Consider the following 15,651-nt stretch of genomic DNA (forward strand, 5'->3'; position numbering starts at 1 on the left):
ACTGCGTGTGTTGCTTAGGGTCTCCTCTGTGATTTATACATCTTTGAAGACCTGGAAGTGCTCTTAGAACTAAAGGCATACAAGGAGCTGAGATCTCTATATCTGATGAATACCAGAGTGGCTTTGGCTCTGCTTTGCTCATGCCTTGTTAGGCTCTAGGTTTATCCCAAAGTTCTTTTTGTGCTCAGTGACAACAGGAGATGGAATTACAACCGCAAATTCATTTCCAGCTTCTCGCTGTAAGCCTGGAATTTGTTCTTCTTAATTAGGACATCCAGCCTGTAATTGTTTTTAAATGTGCTCATATCACAAATTAAGGGCGTGAAGTAAATAGGAAGATTTTTATGCTAGTGTTTTGCAGTAAAGCAGAATAAATCTTATCCCTTCCAGGCTACAGCCTGTGCATGCTTGAGAAGTTCTGTACTGGAAACACTGAGCTGATGGTTTGTCTGGTTTACACCTGTCTAAATATATTTTCAGGCATGTTCCTGTTAAGTAGGGATGTTCATGAATTCCCAGTTGAGGTTCGGGCATTATGGCAATGCTGCTGATAGCAAAGAGCTCATCTGAATGAAGGCAAAGTAGTTTCTCATGGAACTACATCTGCAGATTGCCTACAGTGGGTGCCAGATGTAAAAGGATGGGGTACCCATTGCTGCACCAGGAGCTGGTGTTGAAACTGCAGTTGTTTGGGGAACACGGGAAGTAGTTGCAGCAGTGGAAGGGATGCAGAGATCAGTCAGTGCTCACACACCAGCAGCCTGCAGAAGCTGGTAGTGTCTGATCTGCACACACAGGAGTGTTTTTTAATACACGGAGGTGCATTCATCCTCTAAGGCTGCTGGAAATGTGTTCCTCAATTGCAAATAGTGTCAGCGCTCTGCTGTGGGGGGTGGGATTGGGTCTGCGTGTCAGAGGCTGCAAAGGGAACAGGCTGAATATTGATTATTTGATGCTGAATTGCAACCCAGAAATGTTGAAACAGCATGTATGCAAAACAGGGTTTTCAAAGCTAAGGTTAAGGCCAAAGTGATTGCTCTCCCTGCTCAAGAATGGATTAAATCTGAAATTCCAACATTAACTTCCTTTGCCCTTTGAGACTCGTCTTGGAGGAGTCTGTTGGTGATCTTTTGCTTGGTGCTGTTGGTTTTGTTTGTTTGTTTTCTCATTTATCCCCCCTGCGCTTCCCTTTGGGCATGCAGTGATGGCCGTGGTCCTGATGGTGTCTTTATTTTTAGGGAGCAACAGGAAAAACAGCACTAAATAAGATGCCTCTCTCTGACTGAAAAGCCTTTGATGTTTCTTAGCATAGAAGTTGATAAAACTTTAGAGAACAGATCCTTAAAGTCTACTGCTCTGTAACATTTATTCAGGGCACAAAAGCTACATTAAAGTAAGACCAACTGGTATCAGGGACCAGTGACTGTGTAGCACTGGTCAGTGGCAGTGCTGTGCAGCCACGCTGGGTGCAGTTTCCTGCAGCAAGGTTCCCTTCCAGTTGGAGCTGATTTGTCTTGCTGGGATAATTGATGTCGCAGCTTCATTTTAACATACATTAATATGAAAATTGCATCTTAGGATAATATCCGGAGTTCTAAATTTCTGACATGGCACATGTGTTTATACGTGTTAAAATAAGTCTACCATTAAGATCCATTTGTTTTCCCTCCTTAATGCATACCATATTTATTTGTATTCTTTTTCAGCACTGACTCATTTATTAAGGTTATCGAAGTCCAATACACGCGAGATTCTCATGTAGTGACAGTGTATGAAGCTGTCTGCTCTGTTTTACTCCGAGAAATGTTATAAAATTGAGAAGCTCTGGCTTTGATTTTGTCTCAGGAGAGTGGAACACGTGTTGAGTCGACTTCCTCTGTGGAAGAGCTGGGTGAGGAGGTTAAGTGCATTTTCTTTGTGCAGTACCCATTAAACTTCAATCAGAGATACAGAAAGAAATTTCCTTTAGGCTGATATGGAAACAGGTATTGGTTTGACTTTAATAAAAGTCATAACTGATCTCTGTGAGGTCTCCTGTGAAATGAGCTCGGCAAAATTCAGGCAAGTCTTTGGAGGGCAAAAGAGTCCCTGTTAAATGCCGTGTTATCCCATAATTCCATTATGGAGCGGGTTGTCTGCTACCTGAAAGGTCTTAACATTGTGATGTTTGTTATTGGAGGAGGGAGAGCCATTCTTGTATGCAAAAACAAAGCACCACGGTTCATAAATAAAGAATTTAAGAACTCATGGAATGATTTAAAGCAGCGCTGTAGATTCTCCTTATGCAATCGGTGTCCGTATGTAGCTGATGTTTGGTGATGAGGCTGAATCCCATGCGTTGTTTAATGAGCACCAAAAGATGAAGAGATGCTCTTTTACTTCTGAAGTGGTCTCTGGGCTGAATGTGGGGGAAGAGAAATGGGTGGAGGAGGTGAGAGCCCCAACCTTGGGAAGTACTAAAAGACAGCAAAGCCTGGTCTGGTGGTTGGAGACCCTGCCCATGGCGGAGGGGTTGAAACTAGAAGATCTTTGAGTTCTTTTTCAACCCAGGCCGTTCCATGATTACTGCCATAGATTCACTTTGAAAGGTCGATAAATAATTGTAGATTTGTTTCCATTGTACAGAATGTTGTCCATCAGCTTGTTGTGCACATCTCAGTTTCTATTTAGTTCTCCTAGTCAAAGAGCAGCCCTGTGCTCCAGGGCAATGGAGATGCTTCTCATTGCATGCGAGGACATTTGTTCTGTAGCATTTTTCACTGCACCGGTCCTTCCTAGATAACATTGCTTAGAACTCATTAAAAGAAAATCAAATCAAACTAGATGTTAAACGTTAAGAAATTATTCCAGTTTTGCACCATGACTTCCAGTTTGCTTTCATCCCATTTGCTTTTCTGCACAGGACCTTTTCTTGAGTCAGTGCTGTGGATGTATTACCAAGCCCATGGTGTCGGATGCGGTCTTCAGGGTTCAGGGACCATTTCAGAATATTAACTTTGCCCTTTAAGCGTGACTTCTGCATTGCACAGCCCCTGTGACACAGCAGCAGTTCAGACTGATGGACAGGTTGGAATCTGAGCAGCTGGATGCCATGTGTTGGGGCTGTGCCCATGGTTCGTGCTCTTGTTGGGCTCTGCAGGTGCTGCGCGGCTGCCACGTGCACTTGGGCATCGGTACCTCATTAACTCGAGTTCTGCCTTCACAATCTAGATGAAGTATCCACTAAACGAAACAAAATAATTAATTACTGAACACAATGACACCATTTAGCCCTAAATTTTTTCGCAACTAGAAGGATTAACTAAGTATGTAATACATCACTGAATGATTTAACGGAGCATCATAACTCTTTTCTTCTCACCGTAAATTGTAACCTGGAATTGTTTTTGTAATGCTAATTGCCTTATCTTCATAAATTCTACAGTCTTACATAATTTAACTAGTATTGTAGCAGGATTTCCCAAGAATGAAGGAAAAAAAAAAAGCAGGTGCCGTCAATGGCAATTTAAATAAGAAAAGACACGTTAAGTGGTTCTTCTTTCACTAGTAATAGAAATTAATTAGCTTTGAGCTGCTTTGGAGGTTTTACATTTTTTTGCTGTAGCCTGTTATGTTTTATAATTGTATGGAAAGTAGTTTTGATTTGATCACATTATCTGGTGTGAGGGTTCTGCTGGAAGGCAGAGCTACGTACATCAAATGTCAGCCTGGTGCTGCAGAGGATCAAGAGTGTAAATTCAGATCTTCCAAGTAAGGATTTGCAGTGAAGTGATGTTCTGCCACCACCTGAGATCTGCTGTTGAGTACTTCCCACAGAGCTGGGAGCATTGCAAACCCGAGTATGGATGCTTGGGCTGGCTCGTAGCTGCTGAAAAGTGGGGAAAACAGAATTGGTTTGTTTAATTAAATCAGAGCAAAATTAGAGCAACCCTGCATCTGAAACAGGTTCTGTGTCTATGCCTACAGTTGATGTGTCACTCAAACAAATTCTTTGGTCTTAAAGAGCTCTGCTCTATGTATACACTGGGTCCAATGGAGCCCAGTGAGTGTGGATTTGTGCAGTAGAATCATAGAATGGCTTGGGTTGGAAGGGTCCCAAAGGTCATCATGTTCCATCTCCCTGCCACAGGCAGGGCCACCAACCTCCAGATCTGGTACTAGAGCAGACTGAACAGGACTCCATCCAACCTGGCCTTTAACACCTCCAGGACTGCTCACTGGATGAGCCCTGGGGCTGATGCATGATAATGATGCCCAGTGACCTCAGCATCGGTGAGAGCAGTGATGGTGCTGAGGAAATACAAAGTGTTTGCTCTCAGTATGCTGCTGATTTGCTTATCTTTTAAAAGGAACACAATTATGTTTATGTTTTCATTGATATCCGATTATTTCAGAAAGGCTGTTATTTCTTCAGAGTGTTGCATTACTGCTAATCCATGTGCTTGACATCCCAGCTGTATTAATAGGATGTGGCCATTAGGAAACACAAGCCAGTTCTGCTCTGTGTCCCTTGCGCCAGCCTTACTTCTCATGTGTGAATTACAAGTAATAATTAGCTCCTTAATGTGAATTATTATTGGAGCTTGGTCTGACTTTGTAATAATCATTTAGTTTCTCTTACTATCAGGTAGTTTTTATAAAGAGATAATTGCCAGATCCTGTTCGTATTATTGATGGTTACAGATGAATTTTTTTCTTCATACTGGATGTATAAATTAGGAAAAAAGCCCAGATTTTTAGTTAAAATGCAGGTTGCTGTTACTTTCCTGAAGACTCAATTTTACTTTTAATGTCAGGAGTGAATAATTCAACTGTTCCAAGGTGCGCCAAGACTCAAGCAGCATGAGCTGTGCATGTACTTCCTACGTGTATATGGAGAATAAAGATCTATTAAAGGGGTACATGGGGGATTGTATGCCAGATGAGCAGAAGCCACTTCAAGGCTGAAAAGCTATCCAAGAGGTGAGCATGTAAAGCCTGGAGAAGCAGGTTCCATTCTTCCTTTCAGGAACCATCATGGAAGAGCAGAAGATGGTATCAGACCATTGTGGTGCTGGATGCAGCAGGGAGATCTTTGGGATGTGATTCCCCGTTCTCTCTGATCTCAGTGCTGGCTGTACAGCCATGCAGACCCCACTTACAGATTGTGGCTGAAGCCCTGGGGGCTTCTTCCCACTGAAAGCTCTGGCACCTCCTGAAAGCAGCGAGCCTCATAATGCCAGATATGTCAGAAGAAGGAAAACATTCAGAATAATCCAACAAGCAATAAATGGGCAGCAATCTAGGAAAAGAATTTTGTATGTTCAACATACAAATATGATGATATTTAATTACCGTAACGAGAGCTTGGAAAATCTTGAATGCACGTACGCTTTAATTTGGTATAAGTGAACATTTTTATGTCAAAAAGGATTCTCTTGCTTTGTTTCTTTTCGGTTGACTCATGTCATGAAAGTTGTGAATAGTGTGACGTGGGGCATATGAGGCACTCCCAACCCAGGCACGTATCTCGAGGTCTTGCAAGTGGGTCTGACACAATTCATAAGGGGCCTCTTCAGCCTGGGTGAAGGGAAAAGTCAAACCTGGCAGTAAACATCCTTTGGTCTCTCGTTTGTACCTTATTTACATGGAATAGAATTTGTTCCTGCACCTGGATGAAGTGCACTTGGCAACCAAAATGGCTTTTGGGCTGTGGCCGGCCTGGCGTGCAGCCTCAGTGTAATCACTGGGGCACAGAGCTCGCTGTTCTTCTTTAGGTTAAGCTTAAGAAGAGACAAAGGGAAATACTTGTTGGTTGACCTCTGGCCCCCATACAAAATATAGAGAGAATAGAGATGAATCTCCAAAGCCTGCTGGCATAGCAAAGTGCTTGGGATTCCATGAAAAAAAACCCATCATGTATTCCCTAAATAGTTCATTTTGTTTTCTAAAGTTCGGAAAAACTCGCTTTATTGAAATGCATGTTGTTGCATCGATTTTTCTAAAATACACCTTGTTATCTTTTCTTTGGTAATTGGTGACTGGTAATGACTTTGGCAATTTAACATGTTCTTGCAGACACTTTTCCCATTCCCCCAGATAACTGAAGTCAAGAGAGAGGGCCTGTCTGTCAATCCGTGATGCCTGTCAACTCGCTTGATTGACAGGTTTTGGTCCCACAATAGAGACCATTTCTGCAGCCCTCGTTCTGTTATTTTCTTCTTCCTTAATACTTGTGGGGGATGGTGTTTGCTTTATAATCTGTGTTTAAAATCCAACTTGGAATGAGGCCAGTTTCTAAGAAATTATCACAAAGTCTTGTTAGCTTTGCATCAAGAATATTCTCCGGAGAGTTTCTTAAGCTGTGATTCCACCTTCAGAAATTACCTTTGCTCAAAACCTAAGCTTCATTCTTCAGCCAGAATCCCCTTCAAAATCCAACAAAGAGGCGGTGAGGTTTGCCCTGTATGTTTTGAGACAAGAAAGGTCATTTGTTCGTGCTTTATTTTATTTGGGGTGTTTTTGCTTGTGGGAGAACTGGCAGAGAAATTTTTACATGTAATGAATGCAGGCAAAATCTGTGAGGCTGAGAGTGGGGAAGGGATCATTGTCGTGAGGAGGAAGAAGGTGGGAAAACAAAGAATGAGGGAATATCTATAGGAATGGGATGGGAAATGAGGGAAATATCTATAGGTAATGTTGTTTAATATTTACTGCCCAACGAAGAGCATAATCCTTAATTGCTCATCCCCAAAATTGGGTGTTCTTACAAGCATCCAGGTTACTTTGCATTAATTCACTCAATTGTGAATTAGGGTTGTGCTCTGAGATGGTCGCTTGTATGGACTGTACTTAAGATTTCCTGCAGTTCTCTGTGATGAGAGTGACAAGAATTTGTGCTGTATTTATAACAGCATCAAAAAGTTGTGAACAGTTCAGATTTAACTCAAAAGTTGAATCTTTGAATTCTTCCATTCTTCTTCAAACCCGAAACTCCGTACTAAAATGAAGAGATCTCTCTGGTATCTCTGTGCCCACAATATCCGGGTCGGGGTATAGAGAATATACAGCAGTGAAATTTGAGTTTGTTGTTGCACATATTAAGGAATAGAATGAACAAATCAGTCCCCAGGTAGAATGCAGTGAGCTGGTGGGGAAAATAAATGGTTGGCATAATCTTGTTTTGTATTCGCTGTCTGTTATATCGCGAGGGTTTTGGCTATCTGCAAAGATTACTGATAGCAAACAATCCTTATTGCAGGGGAATCGGTACCAATGGAAATAGATGGTGTGTGTGTGGATGTGTGTGAATGTCCTTCTGTTACACACTGGACCTTGAGGTCTTGCCTCTTGCTTTTTCTGCACAGTTTGCTGATCCTCCCCCATTCTGATGCATGGAGTGCTCAGTCAACCCATGTAAACTGTCATTCCCTCTCTTGGTAATACACTCCCTTCAGGTATTGGAAGGCCACAATGGGGTGTCCCTTAATCTGGTTTTCTAAGGGTTACAAAGGGTAGCTTAGGGTAAAAATGAGCTCTTTCCTCACGATGCTTTCTGCATTCAGTGGCCACATGTCAGAGCACGCAGGTAGTGCACAGGAGCAGTGGTTCCATGGAACCAACAGAAATCCATCTCCAATCAGTGCCTTCCAGAGGAATGCTTTCCTGTCTCTGTGAGCAGCTCAGAATATCCACTTTGTGGAAAGCTGTAATTTTCTATGCTTCGGAATAGGGGGCAGTAAGGTCACAATATTCCTTGAATGCTTTTTGTTCTGTTACTGCTGGAATATACGCTGTTAATATTGTTTAGAATGGCTGCACCTCTGGCAGCACAGTGAGCAGCTCCGTATGGACGAGGTGTGGAAATGGTCCTGCAGTCACTTTCAGTGACGCTGCACTGAGACATGGTGATTCACATTGTGACATTAACATTTGCACTGTTGTTTCCATCTCTGTCCATATGCATCCCAACACTGTTCTGCTCTGCTGTTGCATTGCGCTTCTGCAGAAGGCTTTGTAGAGTTCCACTGTAGTGATGTGCAAAGCTCTAGTTTGAAAGGGGAGTGTGGGAAGAGGAATGTTGAAAGGGTGCAGAATTAGTGGTAAGGAGCAGATACACAGAAAAGAGCTAATGACAGCCTTTGTTGGAAGTGGTACTAAGGCTGGAGCAAGTCTGGAGAAGCTGGGAAGAAGGAAGAGTGAAAAATAGCTGGTGAGATGCGTCCATGCAGCTGTCTGTCTGTGCTCTGAACACAATTAGTGATGATCAGAGCCTCAGCTTCTCAATTCAGAAGGAACAGGGCATCCTCAGCAGTGTGCAGCATCATCATGCTTAGTGCTGGGGTGGCTGTGTCATATAGTTGTATGGATATAGCTTGGGTCAGGTCTCAGTTGGTGTTCATTGCTGCAGTCAGTATATTCAACCTCCTGGTCATCACCATGCAGAGCCTGATGGTGGAAGCCCTGATTTTGTAACAATGAATATACAGATAGCTTTATCTCATTTGTTATACTTATCTGTCGTGTCTGAGGACACTAATGAGTTGTTTTCAGGGACTAATGAGAACCGTAATGGCTAATGGATGTTTACAGCATCGCTGCATTTCGCCATGTGATAATGTGAGCGCCAACTTCAGTCCCTTCAAATCTTTAATTGGCGCCATCGGAGTCGTTAATTACATTTCATCAGACAATAAAAATCTCAGAGAAATCAATGAGGAGAAGCTGATAATCTTGCTGGAGTGCCCAGTTGCTCTAATGGACGCTTCCAATGGACGCTGCAATCTTCAGCAGTAAATTCCTGTACAAATCCTTTGCAAACTATGTTGAAAATAGACCGTGCTCAGGCCAAGCCTTTTCCTCTTTTCTCCATGTTTCCCAATGATTGAACTGTGGGTTTATCTCACACAAAGTTTCCATAACCACAGCTTTGGGGAAAAAGAATTTGTCCCAATGTTTGCATTGATCTGATTTGTAGGATGAACTCATCATTTGGGAACCATTCTGGAGAGGAAATGTGGCCCTCCAAAAGAGATTATGGACACAGGATAACTACCACTTTTATAGCCAAATAGTTGAATTTATGTGTAGTTATCTACAAATATATTATTTTTGCCTGTGGCCTAAAATCACATTGGCTGGTAAGGCAGGAATTTTTTTGGGGGTGGGGTAGAAGTGTTGGATGGAGACCACTTGAAGTGTTTGAACCATAGCAGCAGACAGGAGGGTGGGAGCCCAAAGGCTGAGCCAGAATCCCTCTTTGCTCCATAAGGAGAGAAGTATGGGAGTGGTGGGCTCTTCGTCTTGGTCTGGATAGGCTTTGATTTGAAGGTGAAGATGTGTTGTGTTCCATTGTTTTCTTGCTGTAGAGCCAGCTGATTTCAGAATCCCACTATTGATGGACTGCTCTGTCTCTCCATTGCTTCTTCATTCTTTTTCTTCCTTTGCTTATGCAAAAAGAACTCATTTCTCTTGCTTGCACGCCAGGAGCAGGTGTGCGTTCAGTCCCCCCATGAGCACAAAGAGCATAGTCAGGTGCTGGGTGCTGCGCTGGCCATTTTCAGTCCTCTGTTGCATGGATCCTGTTGGCACCTCAAGCTCTGCATGGTGAGCCAAGGCTCTGCTCTGCACTCTGCTGGGGAATGCATGCAGGGAGCAAAGGCGTCGACAGCTGCAATGCCTCGTGTGTTGCTGCTTGCCTTATCCTTCGTCCTACGTTTTTGAGTGTGCAGATGTTTCCTGGTTAGTTATTATTTAAGTGAGCAGCTTCTCGCTAACATGTTAATTAAAACTCGCTGTCCGGAATCTCTTGGTACAATTTGCAGTGTAATCTGTAGCCTCTAGTGCATCATTGTATCTCTATTAAAAGGAATTCTGTGTAATGATGCTGGGATTTAATTAGTTTCTTTGCTGGTGTTGTAAAACATAGTGATAAATGAGCTAACAGGTCCATGGATCATTATTCTACTAGAGATGAGCTTATTAGCTGATTATGAATCATTAACAAAGTCTACATGGGATTTGCTTATCTAATTCAACACAATTTTGAACATTCAATACTCTACATTCATTTCTTTCAACTAGCAACATTGTATTTAGATTGTAATCTTTGCATCCTTTCTTCTGGACATCTTTTTTTTCCCTTAGTATTGAATTCTAATTACATTGCAAGTGCTGCACGAAGACCTCGCATCCATACGTAGTGAATAGAAAGCCATTGGAGGGCTTCACACAACAGCACGCTGCAGTTTGGTGTGGGCTGTGCTCACTGTTACCCACCTGGTGCTGCAGGGGAGAAGGAAACGAAGGCTTTTCTTATATTAGGTTTGTTGTAGAGCACTGGGAGCAAAGAGAAACACGTTGTCTGTGCACGTGGGGCACAGCAGTACTGCAGAGTTTTGCATTTCAGATGTGTGGCCCTCATGCATCGATGTTGGTGGCAGAAATAGTACAAGTTTGGTATACAAGGAGTTATATGCTTCATGGAGAATGTTTGCTTGAGAGATTTTCTGAGAGCAAAATATTCATAGATGTGGTGCTGGGAGTTTATCTGCAAATAAGTGGAATTTCAGTTCTACTTCTCTTGGAATATCTGCAGTTGTCTGATAAAGGATTCCAGCCTTAACCTCAATGCTGCTTGCCTTTAGCTGAGACAGATATGTTACACAGACCAAGGGGACATGGCAGGTCTATCTTTGGTTCCCAACCACTTCTGTGTACCCTCAGTGCTGTACTGGGATGTTCCTGCTTTGGGAAATGCTGCATCCAAGGGAAGGTTTAGATTAGGTGTCAGGGAGAAGTTCTTCATAGATAGAGTAGTGAGGTGCTGAACAGGCTGCCCAGAGAGGCTGTGGATGCTTCGTCCCTGGAGGAGTTCAGGACCAGGTTGGATGGAGCCCTGGGCAGCCTGCTCTAGTACCAGATCTGGAGGTTGGTGGCCCTGCCTGAGGCAGGGAGTTGGAACATGATGATTCTTGGGGACCCTTCCAACCCAAGCTATTCTATGATCCTGCCTGTCAGAGGCTCCTGTGGCTTGAGTGCCTGAACATCCCTTTTGGAAGGCAGGCTCTTTTTCTGGATACGCTTTGGCTCTCAGAAATGTGGCTGTCATTGACAGTGACCTCTCTGGAACCTGCCATTGTCACTTCTGTGCAGAAGACTGTTAATAATTTTTCAGGAAAAATCTTGGCAATAACGTAAAAAGAAGATGAGGGTGATGGCTACAACTCTGCTATCACCATCATCCACAGTTCCATATATACAGAGTTAAGAAATCAGGATGTTCCTCCAAAATTGGCAGCCAAAAGTGGGTACAATTTCCTCGTGATTCTTGCAGGATCCCTCTCTGATGAATACACTATTTACGGAGCCATTAGTTCTAATCCTTTTTGATCTTTTGTTTATCGTGTCAGAGTTAAACATTACTTGGTTTGTCCCCGTGGGAGCAAAGAGCGTACTATTTTTGTTTCTGTGCTATTTCCTCTCTCCGAGACAACCTGTTATTTCTCCCTTTGAAAGAGACTTGTAAAATGACAGATGAATTTCCAGCAACAATGACATTTCCTAATAGTAAGGCAGGTTGGTATTGCAAAGATGCTGCCGTGAAGATGAATAGGGGAATCAGAAAGGCGTGGATTAAAACAAAGTAGGGTCGTAACATTGAGAGAAATGCTTAAACTGTTCAGCATCCTCCATGGCACAACCAGAAAGCTCGTGGGTGAACAAAAGCCTTTATTTTAGCTGCTGCTTCCATGAGCAGAGGACCTTTTCATCCTCACGTCATCAGTGACGATGAATTGCAGCATTATTAGCTGTATTTAAATCTGGATATAGCTGCACTTTGCCACTGAAAGGCAATTTATTAATTTTAAACTGCTTAATTTCTAAATGGAGGCGATTATAAAATAGCATAATCTGTTTTATTTGAGACTTCATAAGCAATAAAGTGGGGATAGCGCCAGTATCAAAACATCAAGTTATGTTCTTTTGCAACTGGGATAAACTTTGCTCTCAGAAGCAGTTCTGTTTTTTAACAAAGCAACTTCATTTTTGTTTTGAGCACGATGTGCTCAAATCCTGGAATCCTAAGTATCGTAGTGAATAATGTGTTCTGTGTCAGCCTCCACACTGGTATTACGATGCACTTGGGAAAGGGATGGGGCTATTTGCTGTGTGGCACACGCTCAGATTTCATAAGCAGTGGGACACGGACATGGAAATGAATTGAAACAAAGCAGGTTAATTATTCAGGGACCTCAGACTAAAAGAAGTTAAGTCTCAAATAATGCATCGTGGGCTCTCATTATAACCTGAATGTTGCTGAATTACTGCGAGCGTCGCCCCTGCTCTCAGAGCATCGTTTTGTGTCTGATTAGAGGTTTGTTTTTCCTTTTCAGTATCTATTTGGTTATTTTCTAAAACAAGGTCCTTTTCAGATACACATTAGTACCTTGATAGGGATAAAGTGGTATTTCTGCTTAGCGACTACTGATTTCTGGGGTCTGTACAGCTTGCATGAAATGTAGTAAAGCAGCAACGTGCTTTGGAGATCATTATTAATCCCACTCTAAATAGGTAGAATAGCCAATAGCAGAGAGCAATATTCACAAAGCTTCGTGTTCTGAAGGTGATGCCCTTCAGCAGAGGACAACGTGTGGTTCTTAGTTCAGCACTTCTGTCAAGTCTGTGGCAGTCATTTGATTTCACTTTTGTACATATGCTTAGGTGTTCAGAAAATTACTGTATGTAGAAGAGAAGTCCTGAATACTATGAGGCTAGGTCAACAACAAGGAGGTGGATTTCCCTGTTCTGATTGCTGATGTTTCCTGGGATCTGACTTTATTCTGACTTTGACTTGCTTTGCAGTGAGCAGCAACACCCACAGATGTATGTGCCTTTACGTGCTCAGCTTCCATTGTCACAGATCTCACAGTAGCTCACAGGCTGCGGGTGGAACAACAGTAACAGAATGTAGGCCATTTTGTTCCAAAGGAATGAGAGGAAGGCAGAATATCTGTCTTCATTTGGATTTTATATACAGTCAGAGCTGTTGGTTGGGTTGGAAGCATGTCCCATGTGTGATTTGTCCTCCCTAGTGCTTGAAAGTTCCCTCTGTCCCTCTGGAGTCTTCCTAATCTCACAGAAGCAGGCATTTGGGGCTTAGCAGAAGGCAGCAATGTAGGTGCTGGTGATTTAGGGGCCAAACTGTGACCAAATCATTGCAGATACCAAATCAACGTTGTTAGAGTGACATACAAAAAAGTTTTTGAGACTCGAGTGCTGTGAGCCTCAATATGAGTGTAGGGAGTTGAGAGGAACCAAACCCCCATGTGAACTTCTTGCCTCACTTCATGCCTCTGTACAAGCATGTAAGAAAGACTTGATGGTTCACACTGGGTCCAGATAGTCCTGTAGCATTTCATTGCTTTTAAAGTGCACAGAACCATCCTTACCTTAAACTTGTGTGACTTGTGCCACAGAAATCAGAGAGCTGCTCAGCTCTGGGCTTTTATTATTGAGCTATAATGAGGTTTCCCCTGGAACTGTGGAATCCTACATATGGGTTTTAATTACCTTCAATAGTTATTTAATGGAGATTTAATAAGACAGTTATTGTATGTTAATTAAATGTCAACAGATTGCTAAGAGGATTTTGCAATTATTGAAGTTTACTAATTATTTGATAGATAAATCAATTTCCCGTGTAAATAAATCGCATCCATGTAAGCAAGAAATATGCTGGTAGATAATGTCTATTGTCATATTGAAATGAGAGATGTGCGGTGTCAGTAGGTTTCCTGCACGTGTCCAGTACAGGTAGGAGGAAAACATTTCAATCCTCCTATGCCCAACCTGTGCTCCTGGTGAGCCCATCCCAACAATTAGCACCAAAAGTCTGAGCTGCTATAAATGAAGGCACGTCCTACAGGAACTGCTGGGAATGTCAGCTCCTTCTCTTCCTTTCGGAGCAAAGATCACATCCTGATGTGCATCTTTGTCCTTTGCGTTGAGACAGAGCAAATTGGTTTTGTTTTTGTAAACATTTCTGGCATGCACTGTGCATTCAGCTCCATGTAAATACAGCAGAACTTTCTCTGTATTACCAATTATTAATCAGCACTTGGCATATTAATGAGGAAAGTAATCATAATCATTTCTGATTTATGCAAATTAAATACAGCCCTCAGACTCTTGGTCACTTGCCAGGGCAGCTCGCAGGTGGGGAAGGCACAGAGAATTGGAGAACACAACCACATAAAGCTATTTCACTGCAGAAGGTCCTTACTGCTACTTAAGTATTAGGGAGATCTGTGAGCTTCACACTGAGTCTAACTCAGCAAGCAGAATACACCTGATATGCAGCTCTTACAGGTGGGTCAGGCACCTGGGAGCTGCAATAACTGTGCTGGGATACAGACATTGGGGTGATTTCCCAAACAAAATAGAAATCAGATGGGATAGGAATATTTAAACAGCATGGCAGCTGAGTGCCTGGGCACAGTGAATGAAAGATGATCAATCATCATTCTGTATTTTCCTTTAAGGCTTGTGACATGAGGGTTTTAACTCATGTGCATGCTTTGCCTTCTGCTCCTCTATATGTGTTTTAGAGTCTATGTCTGTTCAGTTCCATTGAAGAACTGAGGCTCTGCATCCACAAATGCTTACATAGACATTTATTCAGGAAGCCTGCCTTCTTGAAGCCTTTCTGTGACGAGTTTATACCCCACTAAAATATTATTCACAGTTCTAAGGGATGACAGAGGGGAAATGCCCATGTTAGATCAAGATGCTCTTGGATGCAAAGGTAAATTTGTTTGAAAGTACAACACAGCTCTGGGCAGGTGCTGCACAGTTTCTGTCAGCGCTGCCTTCTCATCCTTCACTGCTCACTCCAGTGTCATCTCCATTGTTTGCCATGCAGGCATTCTGTGGGCTGAAAACAAAATAGCCGAATCGAGAACCTTAGGCTAAAGTGAAAGGATGAATTCCAGTTCCTCCATCCAAGCCAGCCCCCAGTGATTGGTGAACCGACCCTTTGATTCTGCTATATCATAGCTTTCTTTTCTTTTGACTAGGCCATTGTCATATTGCTGTTGACCTCTAACCCCACATATACAAACCTGAACTCTGGATTAGGCTTCCCAGGGAATAAACTATGGGCAATGTTGAACTACTAGCTAGAATGAGGGGAAATGGTTCATGCTGCCATAGTAACGTGACCTTGTACTGTCTGTCTGGAACAAAGACGGTTTTCTTGTCCTTTTTTCTGCCCCTGTGAGTGCTGAAGACCCCCGCTGTTACTCCACTTAGGGAGGGGGTGAGCGCTGAGCACCACGCAGTGAAATAAGAGCTCACTCTCCCCTCTTTAAAGTAGGGCACTCATTTAGAAAACAGGGAAATCGGGTGACCAGAGCAAAACAAAAGAAAAAGAAAACAACAACCAAACCAAATGAAAACAAGAGGTGGAGGCATCTAGGTCAATAATTTAGAGTTTGTGAATTTCACATCACCGTCTCATCACGTGCTAGATATTGCAGCTCTTAATTGCTGGTATTTATTCCTCCTCCAGCCCTTCCCAGGTTATCTTAGAGAAATGCTGGATAGAGGGATGCAACTCTAAGAAGAAATGTGGTGGTCTGGATTCTCTTCCAACTGCTGCCACTGCCCCGC

The sequence above is a fragment of the Excalfactoria chinensis genome, chromosome 22, assembly GCF_039878825.1.
Source record: "Excalfactoria chinensis isolate bCotChi1 chromosome 22, bCotChi1.hap2, whole genome shotgun sequence".
Classification (NCBI taxonomy): Eukaryota; Metazoa; Chordata; class Aves; order Galliformes; family Phasianidae; genus Excalfactoria; species Excalfactoria chinensis.